Raw genomic sequence first — 15,694 nt, forward strand, 5'->3', positions numbered from 1 at the left:
CTATATATCTAACGTATATGTGTATGTATGTATGTATGTTTGTGTGTGTGTATATACATATATATATATATATTTATGTATATACTGTATATGTTTGTGTGTATATTTATGAAAAGTATACGACAGGTAGCACTCTAAAGGTGAAGGGGGAAAAAAGCGTCAACCTTTTGATAATGTAAAACAATTGTGGTATACATGATAAGATTTTTTAAACTTCATCCTACTCCTTTTGTAGCCTGATTCATCAGCCATTCATCAGTTTCACTTCATTTCACTTCGTAGAAACCATCTGATCTTGCAGCAGTAGATTTCGTTAGCTCGACGGTAGGTGGGTACTTTTTTATTTAACCAGTCACTGCTATTTGGTAGTCACGTATGTAATGCGCCAATAACAGGGCTTACTGCTATATTAAGCTTTTCCGAAATCCCGTAGGAAGAAGGACAATAACGTCTTTCCCCTTGATGAAATTCGCCAAACATTCTCTTTGTTCCAACTTTAAATCCTCGATCTCGGGAATCGTTGCCAACACTGAATATATGGCTCTTCGCTGATTGGCTGGTGCCCGAACTCACACTTCTGGGGTTTTTGCGAACCGTCTATTGTATTTTGATTCCTGACCTAGTCGCTGGAGAGAAATGAAATTGAGCGGAGACACTAGGTGGCACCAGCCTGGCTACTCCTTTTGAGCACCAGGTCCCAAATATCTACATGTACATATCCTTTTTTTTTAACCTTGCTCAAACAAATAAATAAAATAAAAATAAATACAATTTCACAGTTGTGCCTCGTCAGGGTCAAGAAATTCCAAAAGTGCAAAGCTGTGATCAAAGCAAAGGTTGAGTGTTTTTAAAATTTTTATTTCCACATTTATAGATTTGATGCCTTCAAAGAGACTCTACAATGTAAATAATCTTGGCAATAAAGAAGAAAAATAAATGAAAAAGTATGTGTCTGGACTAGGTCAGGCTGAAAACTGGAAACATTACAAACTGAACCTTGAGTATTCTCCAGGATTCACCTTGTAGACACACAACAACATGACTAAAGTTAAGGCGGTGTACCTGTGCCCCGTTGCCCACAGCTAAAAGCATCTTGGCATCTTCCTCAAACGAGTGAATCACATTTCCCTTATGAGAGCTCATGAATAAAATATGACGCAGTTGTTTGGGTTTTGTTGGAGAAGGATTGTGCTGAGTCGATGGATCTGTGCCAACGACAGTAAAAGCAGCAGTGGCAGTGTCCCAGGTGAAAGACGGGGGCAGGGGCTGCTTTCATTATTTGGCTTGTTTTAAATGTGAAATACGAACTCTGTGGTGGTCAGCAGTTATGTTTAGATCCGAAATTAAAGGTGCACGGTCACTTTTCTGGTGAAGGGTATGATGTTATAGTTTTGCCAGGAATGTTCCATGATAGATTATATTATATACTCATCTATCTCAGTGGAAACAATCAGTACAAATTTGTTTTTTGAAGGTATTTAGCAATTTAAGGAACTGTATGTGAGATCTGGATTTTAATATTTGCTGTCCATATACTAAGAATGAGAAAAAAAAAAACTTGAATCTTCCCTTTAAATGCAGGGGAGGGCAGTACCTTTTTAAAACTGTAGAGTGCAGACTACATACAGTTCCTTTAAAACAGTGTTTCCCAATTTTTTTTCCTAGGGGCTCATATTTTAAAAGTTACAATCCTTCACCACCCAAGTCAATAGACAATATTCGTAAATCATAAAATAAAGGTGGATTTGTCCATTATTGAACATTAATGAGGATATTTTATTGTTGACTGAGTGATCGTGTCTTTCTGAACAATTTGTATTACTCAAGTTTTAAACAATGAAAAACAGTCATTGAAGCAGCAATAAAAGGATCCATAAGTTGCCTATTTGGACATTAAATGTAGCCCTTATGTAACAGATAATACTCCCTACAACTGTACAACAACTCGTCCTTATGTAACAGATAATACTCCCTACAACTGTACAACAACTCATTTTTATGTAACAGATAATACTCCCTACAACTGTACAACAACTCACCCTTATGTAACAGATAATACTCCCTACAACTGTACAACAACTCGCCCTTATGTAACAGATAATACTCCCTACAACTGTACAACAACTCGTCCTTATGTAACAGATAATACTCCCTACAACTGTACAACAACTCATTTTTATGTAACAGATAATACTCCCTACAACTGTACAACAACTCACCCTTATGTAACAGATAATACTCCCTACAACTGTACAACAACTCACCCTTATGTAACAGATAATACTCCCTACAACTGTACATCAACTCACCCTTATGTAACAGATAATACTCCCTACAACTGTACAACAACTCACCTTATGTAACAGATAATACTCCCTACAACTGTACAACAACTCACCCTTATGTAACAGATAATACTCCTTACAACTGTACAACAACTAATTTTTATGTAACAGATAATACTCCCTACAACTGTACAACAACTTGTCCTTATGTAACAGATAATACTCCCTACAACTGTACAACTCACTCTTATGTAACAGATAATACTCCCTACAACTGTACAACAACTCACTTTTATGTAACAGATAATATTCCCTACAACTGTACAACAACTCACCCTTATGCAACAGATAATACTCCCTACAACTGTACAACAACTCACCCTTATGTAACAGATAATACTCCCTACAACTGTACAACAACTCACCCTTATGTAACAGATAATACTCCCTACAACTGTACAACAACTCACCCTTATGTAACAGATAATACTCCCTACAACTGTACAACAAACTCACCCTTATGTAACAGATAATACTCCCTACAACTGTACAACAACTCACCCTTATGTAACAGATAATACTCCCTACAACTGTACAACAACTCACCCTTATGTAACAGATAATACTCCTACAACTGTACAACAACTCATTTTATGTAACAGATAATACTCCCTACAACTGTACAACAACTCACCCTTATGTAACAGATAATACTCCCTACAACTGTACAACAACTCACCCTTATGTAACAGATAATACTCCCTACAACTGTACAACAACTCACCCTTATGTAACAGATAATACTCCCTACAACTGTACAACAACTCACCCTTATGTAACAGATAATACTCCCTACAACTGTACAACAACTCACCCTTATGTAACAGATAATACTCCTTACAACTGTACAACAACTCAATTTTATGTAACAGATAATACTCCCTACAACTGTACAACAAACTTTTTTATGTAACAGATAATACTCCCTACAACTGTACAAAACTCACCCTTATGTAACAGATAATACTCCTACACTGTACAACATGTAACAGATAATACTCCCTACAACTGTACAACAACTCACCTTATGTAACAGATAATACTCCTACAACTGTACAACAACTCACCCTTATGTAACAGATAATACTCCCTACAACTGTACAACAACTCACCCTTATGTAACAGATAATACTCCCTACAACTGTACAACAACTCACCCTTATGTAACAGATAATACTCCCTACAACTGTACAACAACTCACCCTTATGTAACAGATAATACTCCTTACAACTGTACAACAACTAATTTTTATGTAACAGATAATACTCCCTACAACTGTACAACAACTTGTCCTTATGTAACAGATAATACTCCCTACAACTGTACAACTCACTCTTATGTAACAGATAATACTCCCTACAACTGTACAACAACTCATTTTTATGTAACAGATAATACTCCCTACAACTGTACAACAACTCACCCTTATGTAACAGATAATACTCCCTACAACTGTACAACAACTCACCCTTATGTAACAGATAATACTCCCTACAACTGTACAACAACTCACCCTTATGCAACAGATAATACTCCCTACAACTGTACAACAACTCACCCTTATGCAACAGATAATACTCCCTACAACTGTACAACAACTCACCCTTATGCAACAGATAATACTCCCTACAACTGTACAACAACTCACCCTTATGCAACAGATAATACTCCCTACAACTGTACAACAACTCACCCTTATGCAACAGATAATACTCCCTACAACTGTACAACAACTCACCCTTATGCAACAGATAATACTCCCTACAACTGTACAACAACTCACCCTTATGCAACAGATAACCCTATGTCCTGTCAATCATCATATCATCTTTGCACTGTCTTCATTTGACCTCTTGTATATAAGTGAGATTTTATATTTTATTACTTATTTTTCTATTTTATTTTGACTTGTACATTTACATTTATATAATTATCTTTTATGCAATTTATTTATTTTCCCTTTTTTATTATATTGTATTGTGATGTGTGAGCTACTGTGTCCAAATCATTTCCCTTGTGGATCCATAAAGTTTGTCTAAGTCTAAGTCCAAATATTATTCTTGTTTTTTTTTTTTTTTTAAGGATTAATTAATTATTCACGCGCAGGCTATTACGCACGGCACGCCTGGTTCCATATCGATTTTCGCTTTCCCTGTTGACCAGTCAGCTGGAGGGGGGCGACTGCGGCGGTGGGCTCGTGACGATCGCGCACCCTCACGTCCCGATCCGTTCCCGGCATGCATTGTGGTGAGCGCGAGGCGAGCGGAGCGAGTGGAGCGACACAGGCGGAGGAGAGAGGACCCCAGGCTGAGAGAGAGAAGGCAGACGAGGAGCGCGGCGTGGACCAGAGCGCGTAAAAAGCAGACGAAAAAAGCAGGAGCAATAAAAATAAACTGCGAAAAATTCCACAAAGGAAGTATTGGACCACACCGACGCGCTCAGGTAAGAAAAATCAATGTTGGTTTCGCTATTATCCAAGCGATCCATGCGCTTCCCATATGCGCGTCTCGAGATGTGATGCTCCTGTGAAATTAGCAGGAGTAGCTAACAATCTCCTAGCATGTGCCGTAGCTTTATTTCGTCTTAACTTTGTATTTAGGAATGAGCCACGCGTGCAGCGAGTCCCGGTCTTTGTGTCTGAGCGGTTGTTGCAGTCGGCTAGCGTTATGCGTAAATGTACAATGGGTTTTCACGAGGGCTTCCCCAGCTGTGCCCCTGACTGCAGCCCTCAGTCCAGGAGGAGGAAGAAGAGGAGGAGGAGGAGGAGGAGAGGAAGGTGGAGTGATGGAGAGAAGAGTGGGCTATCCTTTTCAGCCATGCCCCGGTAGATAAGATGCCAGGTGATATGTCCTGAACTGGGACTAAGCTTTTTTTAATTAGAGCAGAGTGAAATTCATAGGGATCGTTTTGGAAATCTGTTAAGTTTGAGCACTAATAAATACTGATTTGTGTTTTAAAGGCGGCTAACTGTACCTCATCTATCTAAGGTTTGGTCGCCGGCGTTTTTTTTATTTGTAAAAGTAGCTCACCGGATTAAAAAAACGTTGGAGAGCCTTCGTTAAAGAGACCATCTTACACTATTTTCTGATCTATGTTATAATGTTGTTTCCTCATCACAAACAGACCTGGAGTTTTGTTTCATTCACACAAACCCTGCATATTTAGGCTGTGTTCTCTCAAACAGAAAACACTCCACCTTCCACCTTGTGATGTGGTGTGGCAATACATGCGTCATGAATTTCGGACTTCCGGTCATCGCACAATGCATACTGGGAAGGGTCCTCTGAAAAAGTGAGCATCAAACTGCCATGTTTGTTTTCCCAGTGGGATGCGTGTCTTGTCAAAGCCGATCTTTTCAAGTCTTTTGAACCATATCGCTTTTGTTTCTGGTTCTGATATTGTCATATTTTAGTTTTGGGATTTGGACATCGTAATTGTGTGGTTGTCGAATGTCCTAACAGCGGAAAACGGGCTTCAGAAGTTCGCAAACTCCATAACTGCAAAAGGGAATCAGATCTGTGTGACTGCAAACCTCCGTTCAAACTAGGGGTGAGCAAAAATATTGAAATATCAATATATCGTATCGCTTCATGTGATGACACAGTATTGATATCGTGGGCTGCTGTATCGATGTATCGTCAAGAGTATTTTTTTGTATATTTCACTCAATTATTTTATTACAGCACTACAGTTTTGTTGTTTGTTTAGTGGAAGGAAACTTATTTATGTAACACATTTGACATTTTCACTGTTTTGAGGATCAAAATAGGCGTGTTTCTTATTCACTTTGCACAAGAAGTGATTTATTAAAGACTTTTAGTATCACAGCCACAATTTAGCCTTTATTTTTATTGAACCATTTTGAATCGATTTGAAATCTATCGTATCAATTCGAAAGGGCACTGTATGGTGATATGTATCGTATCATGGTCTATGTATCGAGGTATGTATCGTATCGACAACTTCTGAATGATACCCAGCCCTAGTTCAAACTGTTTCCCTTCCCAGTGGAATTGAAAAATAGTGAAAGGTGAAGGCGATGGGCAGTATTGATCCACAGGGAGGACGAAAAAGGTAACCTTTGGCTGCCTAAGAAATCATCCCGAGTTTACAGCGAACATTTTTTATGTGGAGCACCAACAATTCCATTGGGAAGGGAAACGGTTTGAACGGAGGTTTGCAGTCACACAGATCTGATTCTCTTTTTTATGGAGTTTGCAAACTTCCAACGCCCGTTTTCCACTGTTAGGACATCCAACAACCACACAATTACAATGTCTGAATCCCATAACTAAAATATGAAAATATCACAACCAAAAACAAAAGCGATATGGTTCAAAAGACTAGAAAAGATCGGCTTTGACAATAGACGCATCCCACTGGGAAATCAAACTTTTCAGAGGATCCTTCCCTGTATGCACTGCATGATGACTGGAAGTCCAAAATTCGGGATGCATGTATACAGGAAGTGCTCCAGCTGTGTTCACTTGAATCATTTGGATGATTTCAGACCTGGAATTACCAATCTCTACTCACAAGTTGGAACAGAGCGTTTTGAGCTTTGGAGATGTAGATGGACTAATAATGCAGGATTACTCAAACATGTGTGAAACAAAACACAACTCCAGATGTGTTTTTGAGGCGGTAACAAATGTATAACATGGCTTAAAGTTCACATGAGCATTTTGTGTAATGTAAGACTTTTGAACAATTTATTTGGGATGTAGCCTATTCATTTATTTGCACAGAAAATAGATGAAAATCCATGAGTTCTTAGGCTACGTTTATATAATGACGGTCTGAACAGAAGACGTAAAAGTGGCGTCGCGACTTCACTTTTTATTCTGCGTTTAGACGAGCATTTTCGGGAGAAAATCTGCATGCATACGGTGACGCAAAAGTATGTGGAATTCGATTGGGTATGCATGCCAGGCGGCTAGGTGGTGATGTATGTGATGTAAACATGTACGTGACGTGAGCAGATCTGATCAGAGTTTTGCGTCTTGGGCAGTGTAGATGGAAACTCTACGGCGGAGTGTATTCAACTTTTCCACTCTGGAGGGTGGTTTCAGATGTTTGCGTTTTTAAGCCCCAAAAACGCAGTCACCGTCTAAACGAAAGACACTTCTGATAAAATATTTTGTTGTTTTTACCCGCAAATGTTCTCGTGTAAACAGGCCCTTAATGTGTGCAGGGTTGCCTCTCCACAGATCTGTCTCTTGGCCTCACCTGCTTGTCTCCATGTAAATGTTTTTAATACCATACTGTGGGACATTCTAGGCAAAGCAATCACATCTCCATGGAGACAAGCAGATGATGGATCCTCCACTAGAAAAAAAAATTACTTATAGTGCACCATCAAGTCAGATTGATTTTTATTGTCCCCATCTTGAGATTAGTTCTTCAACCAGAGTCACGTGGGCAGAGCTGACAGGAGCAGTGAGGAGCCCTTCTGGATCTTGGTCTGGAGGATCAGCCCACTGTTTAAGGCTGAAACGTTGCTATTAGGGCCTGTCAGGATAACAGATTTTGAGCTGAGATATATTACTGAAATAAATACAGGAGTAGACTATAAATGATAATATTTAAACTGAACCATAAATCTGAATTATCCTCAAAAAAATACTTGAAAGATTCATTGTGTAGTTGTTCTGTTGGAGCGTCCGTCAAATGCTTTTCTTCATGGAGATGTTTTCTGGAACGTTTCACAGTATGGCATTAGTGTTTTTTTTTTTCTTTTCTTTTTTTTTTTGCATATGCATATTCATGTACATATACTTGTAAATACTCCAGAATTAGCCCGAAGCCTTCTTTACATCTGTAGTCCCTGTGAGGTCAGAGAGATAGAGACAACATCACACGACTTCACACAATAAACAAACTGTCATTGTCAATTCATAAGACAAACATGGTAGAAACCTTTCTGTCTTCATGTAGACCAAACCAGACCAAGTTACAGGTCCGATCTGTGGAGAGGCGACCCCACTCACAGTCAGAATTCCTGTTTTTCTAGGTATTTTTGAGCTATAAAACCAACTGTAATTGAATAAATGTGAGGAAGAGCTGTTTAATGTCACACTGTGGAACATTCGGGACAAAGTAATGACAAGGATATGATGGAACCTCCACCAGGAAAGTTACACAATTGCACCTTAAATTAATTCATTTATAATTGTAGTTAATAATACAAATTTTCTATGGCTCAAATCTTATCATACTGCCAACAAAGTGATGAAAATAACTAGGGGTGTAACGATATCCAAGTCTCGTGATATGATATTGTCATGGTATGAACCTCACGATACGATATTTATTGCGATATTTTGTGGAGGCTAAACAGCTAAAACTGTTAAAACTTGACTTTTTCTCCTCTTAAAATGCCTTGACAAGACCTAATCCAAAGAACTAAGACTCAAAAGTGCTTAGAACTGTTATTTCTTCTCGTAATCTGCACTGAAATGGAGCAAAGGATCATGGTCTATGTCAGGGGTGTCAAACTCATTTTGGTCCGGGGGCTGTATCCAACCTACTTTGATCCCAAAGGGGCCGGATCAGAAAACTCATGGCATATAAACCCCAAAAATAACAATACGTTCAAATATTTGTGTAGAGAAACGCAACTCTATTACAGAAAGCTTTTTTTAATTGATGAACTCTTTCTTTTACAAAGTATTATAATATTATGAACAACCTGAAACTTTAAAAAAAAATGCAATTTCGACACAATATTTTAACATTAACTTGTATGCAAATAGGAATAAGTAAATTTTTCTTGGAAAATCCTGCACTCGGCTCCACTTTTCTCATTTTTGACATTTTGCTGATGAGGGTGTCACGATCAACAGTAAAAAAGATCGTCCTTTAAAAGCGTTTGGAAAGAGGCAAGTCTTCATTTGTGCTGCTCTGGTGGGAGGGGCCACGCACAGAGACGCTGGAGATGCTGCTGTGATAAACACGACCGAAAATTAACAAGATTTTAATAGAAAATATAATTTAAATATTTTAGTAGAAAATCAGCTGAGGGCCAGATTAAAGGTCTTGAAGGGCCGGATCTGGCCCCCGGGCCGTATGTTTGACACCTGTGGTCTATGTAGTTCTCTCTCTTTTGCTTCACCATATCTTTTAATTTAAACAAAGAGACTTGCAATTTGATATATTGTGATGGTCCACGATATTATTGTGAGAACTTTGACGACACGATATCACGATAATTCAGTTATTGTTACGTCCCTAAAAATAACCCAAACTTTCTATTGTAACAGGCCTAATAATATGGGATCTCTAAAAGTCCATATGACCTACTTGACTTCATTATAGTTAAGATTCTACAAAAAAATCTTGCCTATTTTGTTGATCATTATTTATATGAAGCCAGAAAATGCCCCTCTTGTGCCTAAATTGTCCCTGCATTTTGGATGGAAATTTCTTTGACAAAAGTAGACGTATCCTGTAATTATTAGAAAAACATGAAAACCCATATTAAGCTGTTTTCTGATTTATGTTATGCTGTTTGATCACTAAAAACGTACCTGGAGTTGTGTTTTGTTTTGTTTCATTCACACAAATCCTGCATATTTAGGCTGAGTTCTTCTCTCAAACAGAAAACACTAAAGTAAACCACAACTCCAGGTATGTTTTTGATGAGATAAGAGCATTTTAACACGTCTTAAATCTCACGAGACTCAATTTTGCGTGAAATCGGATCTGTAAAGCCTGCACGGTTTCAGTTTTCCGTGTTTGCAGTAGACGCGGGGTCACAACACTGCTGTATGATGCCATGCTGCTAAATTAATACCATGAAATATTTATCACACAATCAGGAGGTCACCGGCAAAACACCACGAGCACCGCCACGCACTCTCTCTCCTCTCTGCTCGTAAACGCCCCAGCCACACACACACACACTGATGTAATGAAAATCTATAGGCTTTGGCTCTTATTGGCTCTTGTGCGTCAGGGGTCATTGGGGAAGTGTCCGGTTTGTGAATGGACAGGGCTTCGTAATACTATTGTGGATGCTGAAGGCAAAGTGAATCACCGTCTATGGAAATGAGTCACAAGTCTGCTTAGTCACTGAACAAAGCGGCACCGACTAGTCTCTATTTTGTCTGTTTACAATAATTTCTATGCAGTTGTTATCTAGAATGAAGGGGTGGGTGACAGTTTCTTCAGATTGATTGACATCGCTCTGTGTTTTTTGTTCAGAGATATGAGTCTGGTTCCTACGCCCTCTGTCTCGTCTCCAGCCAGATCCAAACATCAGTGGTGGAATGTAACAAAATAGAAATTGTAGGTATCTGTACTTCATTTAAGTAGATTTAAAAATACATACTCTTTACTTTTAATTCACTACATTTGAGATCAGGTATCTGCAAGGGTGTAGGTTTGCATATGGACAGTGGGGACATGTCACAACCAAAATTTGGGGAAGACAAAATAATCCCTACCAATATTTGCCATTTTATTTTAATAAACAAAAATGTATTCAGATATTTTTCCAAACTATAGTATTAATTTAACACGTTTTAGTTCACATTTTGTTCATTAGATGTTACACCTGCCGCTGTTTCTTTGGCTGCAACAGAGCGATGTCATTAGTGGAGCCAGGAGTCTAAACTGGGGAAGCGGCAGGACAGGGCCAGCGCCTTAAGACTGCGGCTTCAGCAGGCGTGAGTGAAGACGCTGTGCACCAAACTTTGAAAAAACTTTGCAAAAGGAACTTACTTGTCTTCATCTTCAATTAAACTTGTCTTAAAATGAGTCGCCGTGGAAAAAGAGCGACTATCGCCACAAGTGCACCTCCCAAACGGAGCCCTACTGTTGCTGTTAGCAGCTTGACTCTATTTACAATATTCCATGGAAAAATGTTTTGGACATGACCTCACAAATATCTCGTCACCAACAAGCAAAGGGAAATCTGCTACCAACTTCTACATCGCTGTTATCCAATAAAGAATCATCTTAGAAGGACAATGGACACAAACTGTACATTTTGTGATATGAAAAATGAAACCACCTCTCACTTATTTTGGACCTGCCCAGACTCTGTGTGTTTATGGAAAGATTTCATAAAACATATATGCAACTTCTTATCCCATTTTACCATTTCTTATAAAGATGTGCTGATTGTTTTTTGCAGTGTGCATCATACGAAAGAAAAGTAAACACTATTATCTAATTAATCTGTTAATCAAGTAACCTGTCAGTTGGTTTCATGGGGGCTATCTTTACTTTCTACTCCATGATGATTTTTAACTTGACTGAAAAGTAAAAGTATTTTTTATGATCGTGTGAGGCCTGATGAAACGGCTGAGGATTTATTTTCTAACATGGTCATTAATTTGAGCAGACAAAAATATACAAAAATAAAAACAGAAAGGAATAAAAACGATTATATTTCAACTCTAGCTATCAAATTGTTGAAAAAAATCAGTTTCAAAATCACTATATTTGAAGCTATTTTAGATCTCAAAAATCTGCACTTTTACTTTTTACTCTTTAAGTACATTTTAAACTGGTATTTCTTGTTATACTTTTACATTTACTTTAGTACTTCTTTGCTCCAGTGTCTGTACTTTTACTTAAGTAACAAAACTGAGTACTTCAGCCGCCACTGGTCATTGATCACATATCATTTACAAACAAAATCGGCTTTCTATAAAGATTAGAGACGGTACAAGATCTCGTGAGACGAAATTGTAGCCTGACCAGCCAGTCCTTTCTACATTCTATTTGAATCCAGAAGAGACTGGATCAGGACTATATGATCATGATCCAACCACTGCTGCTCATTTGTAATTCTTCCGTGACTGCGATGCCGGACTGAACCAGGACTGATCCAGGTCCAGGACCAGAGCGGGACCAGACCGGGACTGAGATCAGAACTGAGACCGGGACCAGGGCAGACTCCGAGCTTTGACACCGAGCCTCAGCTTCGAGCTCTGGCCCTGCCGTGGGCTCTGAGCCTCCGTTTCGGTCTGGTCCCGGTCTGGTCCCAATCTGGTCTCAGTCTCGGTCTGGTCCCGGGTCTGGTCCCGGCCTGGTTCCTCTCTGGTCTCAGTCTCAGTCTCGGTCTGGTCCCGGTCTGGTCCTGGACCTGGATCAGTCCTGGTTCAGTCTGGCATCGCAGTCAGGGAAGTCACGTAAACGGGAAACGGCCGTTATCTGTTTTTTCCATTTTTCATTTAAACACCAAATCGAAAACTGAAAAAAACGAATCGTTATCTGTTTTTTCATTTTGGTTTTGGAGACAAATAATCAAGAAAACTGTTGTTTTTTTGTTTTCTTATTTTTGGTTTTATATTGAAGAACGAATGAACGAATGATACACAAATCATTTGTATCACGTGTTTCTCAAATACAGAAGACATCTCATCTCCAAAATTCTCGTAACATTCAGAACAATAACTTCTTTAACCTGAAATATGTAACAGTTTGGTGCTTTGATTGTTGATTCTGTAAAAATCCACGTTATTTCTCAGTCCTTTATGCTGTTTTCCCCTTTTTTACATGTAAGCAGCCATGTTTGTTTTGACGCGAATGGAGCATACATCTCTCTCAGTGGTTAATCCATCTCTGAAATCAGGGAGACAGGACACAGCTCCAGGTCCACTCGTCTTTGTAAAGTTTTGTCATAGCGAGTTCTGGCTGGACAGGTAAACAAGACTGTGCACACAAGAAAAATGATCTCATGAGATTTTTTTTCCAAGTCTGGATTGGACAAAAAAGGTTACGTGTTGGCGAGTTACATCTCTTGCAGTTCCAAAAAGCAAAACTGGAATAGAAACAAAAATATTAAATCAAATAAATGAAAAATTGTGAGCCCAACATTTGAAAATGAATCGTGAAATGTATATATTAGGAACAGGGGTGGAACAGACACAATTTTCATGAGACGAGACACATTGCGAGAATGAAACAAGATGAGATTTTGACCATTTATAATAAGTAAGTAGTGCAATCCATTTCAGTTTGACTTCACTATTTTTATTTACTTTATGTAATACTTTAGCGGTCATTGTAGTACTGCTTTTTGGAACTACAGCTTCTCAAATTGTATAACTCACTAACCAGCTCTTAACTTTTCTTTTTGTTCAAGGTAAAGGTAAATTCAAGGGGGGAAAAAAATCGCACGAGATAATCTTGTGCAAATGTGTATTGTGTAAACTGTATCTTGTCCTATCCCTACTTGGGCGATGGAAGGAGTGAAAGATTTTTCGGAGAGATTTTTTCATAGTTAAAAGTCCAGAACAAGTGCTCCTCAAGGACAAGGCTCGAAAGCTAAGAGACAGTGAAGAGGATCATGCTTGTAGTGTAAAAACTTACTGTGGTAGAGTAAAATTGTGGTTAAAAAAGGTCAAAAGCACTCCCAAGTCCTTTATTGGATACATACTCATTTCTCTCACTTCATATCAGATTGTTTAGTGCTTCATTCACTGATTCCACAAAAATCCATAATGCTTTTATATCCCTTCAAATGCCATACTGGGAAACATTGTAGACAATATTCTGTAAAGTCACCTCAGAAACAAGCATGCAGCAGAAAAGTTACATAGTGTGGTCAGTGTTGGGATTAACGTGTTATAAAAGTAACAAATTACTGTAATGCATTGCTTTTTGCTGTAATGCAGTAATGTAAGGCATTACAGGGAAGTAACGCGCATTACACTGGTGGGTTTTTCGTTTTTTTTCTTCATACAAATTCGCTAAAATGTTCGGATGGGCCCGACATTTGTCCAAGTGCACCCGAGGTATGTAGACCGTTGGGTGACCATAGGGGAAAGGACCGGTGCAGAGCTCCACGCTCCACAGGGCAAATCACAGCTGATGCCCGATTGCGCTTTGTGGACACCCTGCTCCACGGGCTCAGGGTTCTCTCAGGGGTTCTCTCAGTCCTAGCCCAAGATTAGTCCTGGTTTGGTCCTGGTTTAGTCCTTTTTTAGACCTGGTTCAGTCCTCATGGTTCAGTCCTCAGTTCAGTCCTGATTTAGACATGGTTCAGTCCTCGGTTCGGTCTTCAGTTCAGTCCTTGGTTCAGTTCTGGTTTAGACCTGGTTTAGTCCTGGTTCAGTTCTGGTTTAGTTCTAGTTTAGTCCTGGTTTACGGCACAAAAGTTCAGCATCTTGGCTCGCTGATTGTTATTTGAAGATCAGCGACAGTTATTTTGGTGAGAGTAACTTAAAAGTGCTGTAATAGTCGTGTAATGTTTTACATTTTAAACACAGTAATATTGTAATGTAACAAATTACTTTGAAATGACAGTAACAAATAATAAATAACACATTACACTTTTGAAGTAACTTGCTCAACAGTGAGTGTGCTTTTAAATGCTGACAGAGAAGATGCTGAACCATACACCAGTTTTTGTTTCATGTAAATAAGCGCAGTTATTTCACAGCTAAGCATAAACCTGATCAAAATATCAGAGTTCTGAGAGAAAAAAAAAAAAATCAGTTGTACAAAGAAGTAGCTTGATCTTGACACTAAAAAAAGAGCTTCTCGAAAAATACAATGACCAAAAACCCCATTCAGCTGCTTTTTAACAATTATTTAATATCTTTTTGACTTACCTGTAAAAGTCAAAAAAGAGTTTAATTTTGCACATTTTGTATCTTGGTTATTGTAGTAATAGGAAAGGTATTTTAATAATAAATTAAATAGGTAGATAACAGTCTGTAGGTAAGTTATAACGTGTTTTGTCTGTATTTTAATTGGTCTGGTCCTCATTTCTAAGCCAAGGCCAGCTTTTTGGGGTTTTATACTTAATATTTTTTACCGTATCATTTTGTAATAAATAAATAAATCTCTACTCTGAACAATATAGGCTAGCTTTTGCAGTTGTGACATCGCACGAAAGCTACAGAACCTAGTATCTACGCTGTACTCAAAATAGCTCCGCCTGCCTCAGTGAGTGCTCAGTATATAATGAAATGAGTGAGAAAACTGAACCAAAGCTGCCCTTGAGGAGCCTGCAGCTTGGACGTGGGTTAACATCAGCTCAAATAACAGGCTTTCCTCTCTAATAATGGGGCTGAGGGGGATTATAGCGCGCTGTACTCGTCAGGACCCCGCTGCACTACACTGCTCATACGTATGTGAAATAAAGCCACATTTGAAATAGAGCTGTCTGTTCTTTTTGTTAAAAGAAAATAATAGTAATAAATTCCGAATTTTCTGAAAAGTGTTGTAAATGTGTTTAGATTTGTGATGTGTTTAAAAAGTAGGTGTCAAAAGTAGGCCACGATAATTACTATATCAACTTTCAGTATATGATGGCTGGAACAATATATTTATGGATCCATAATTCATCATGTGTTGGTTTTCTTTGCAATAATAGGGAGATTTTAAT

Source organism: Boleophthalmus pectinirostris, unplaced genomic scaffold, assembly GCF_026225935.1.
Source record: "Boleophthalmus pectinirostris isolate CB_2022bp ecotype Guang Dong unplaced genomic scaffold, ASM2622593v1 HiC_scaffold_18, whole genome shotgun sequence".
Lineage (NCBI taxonomy): Eukaryota > Metazoa > Chordata > Actinopteri > Gobiiformes > Gobiidae > Boleophthalmus > Boleophthalmus pectinirostris.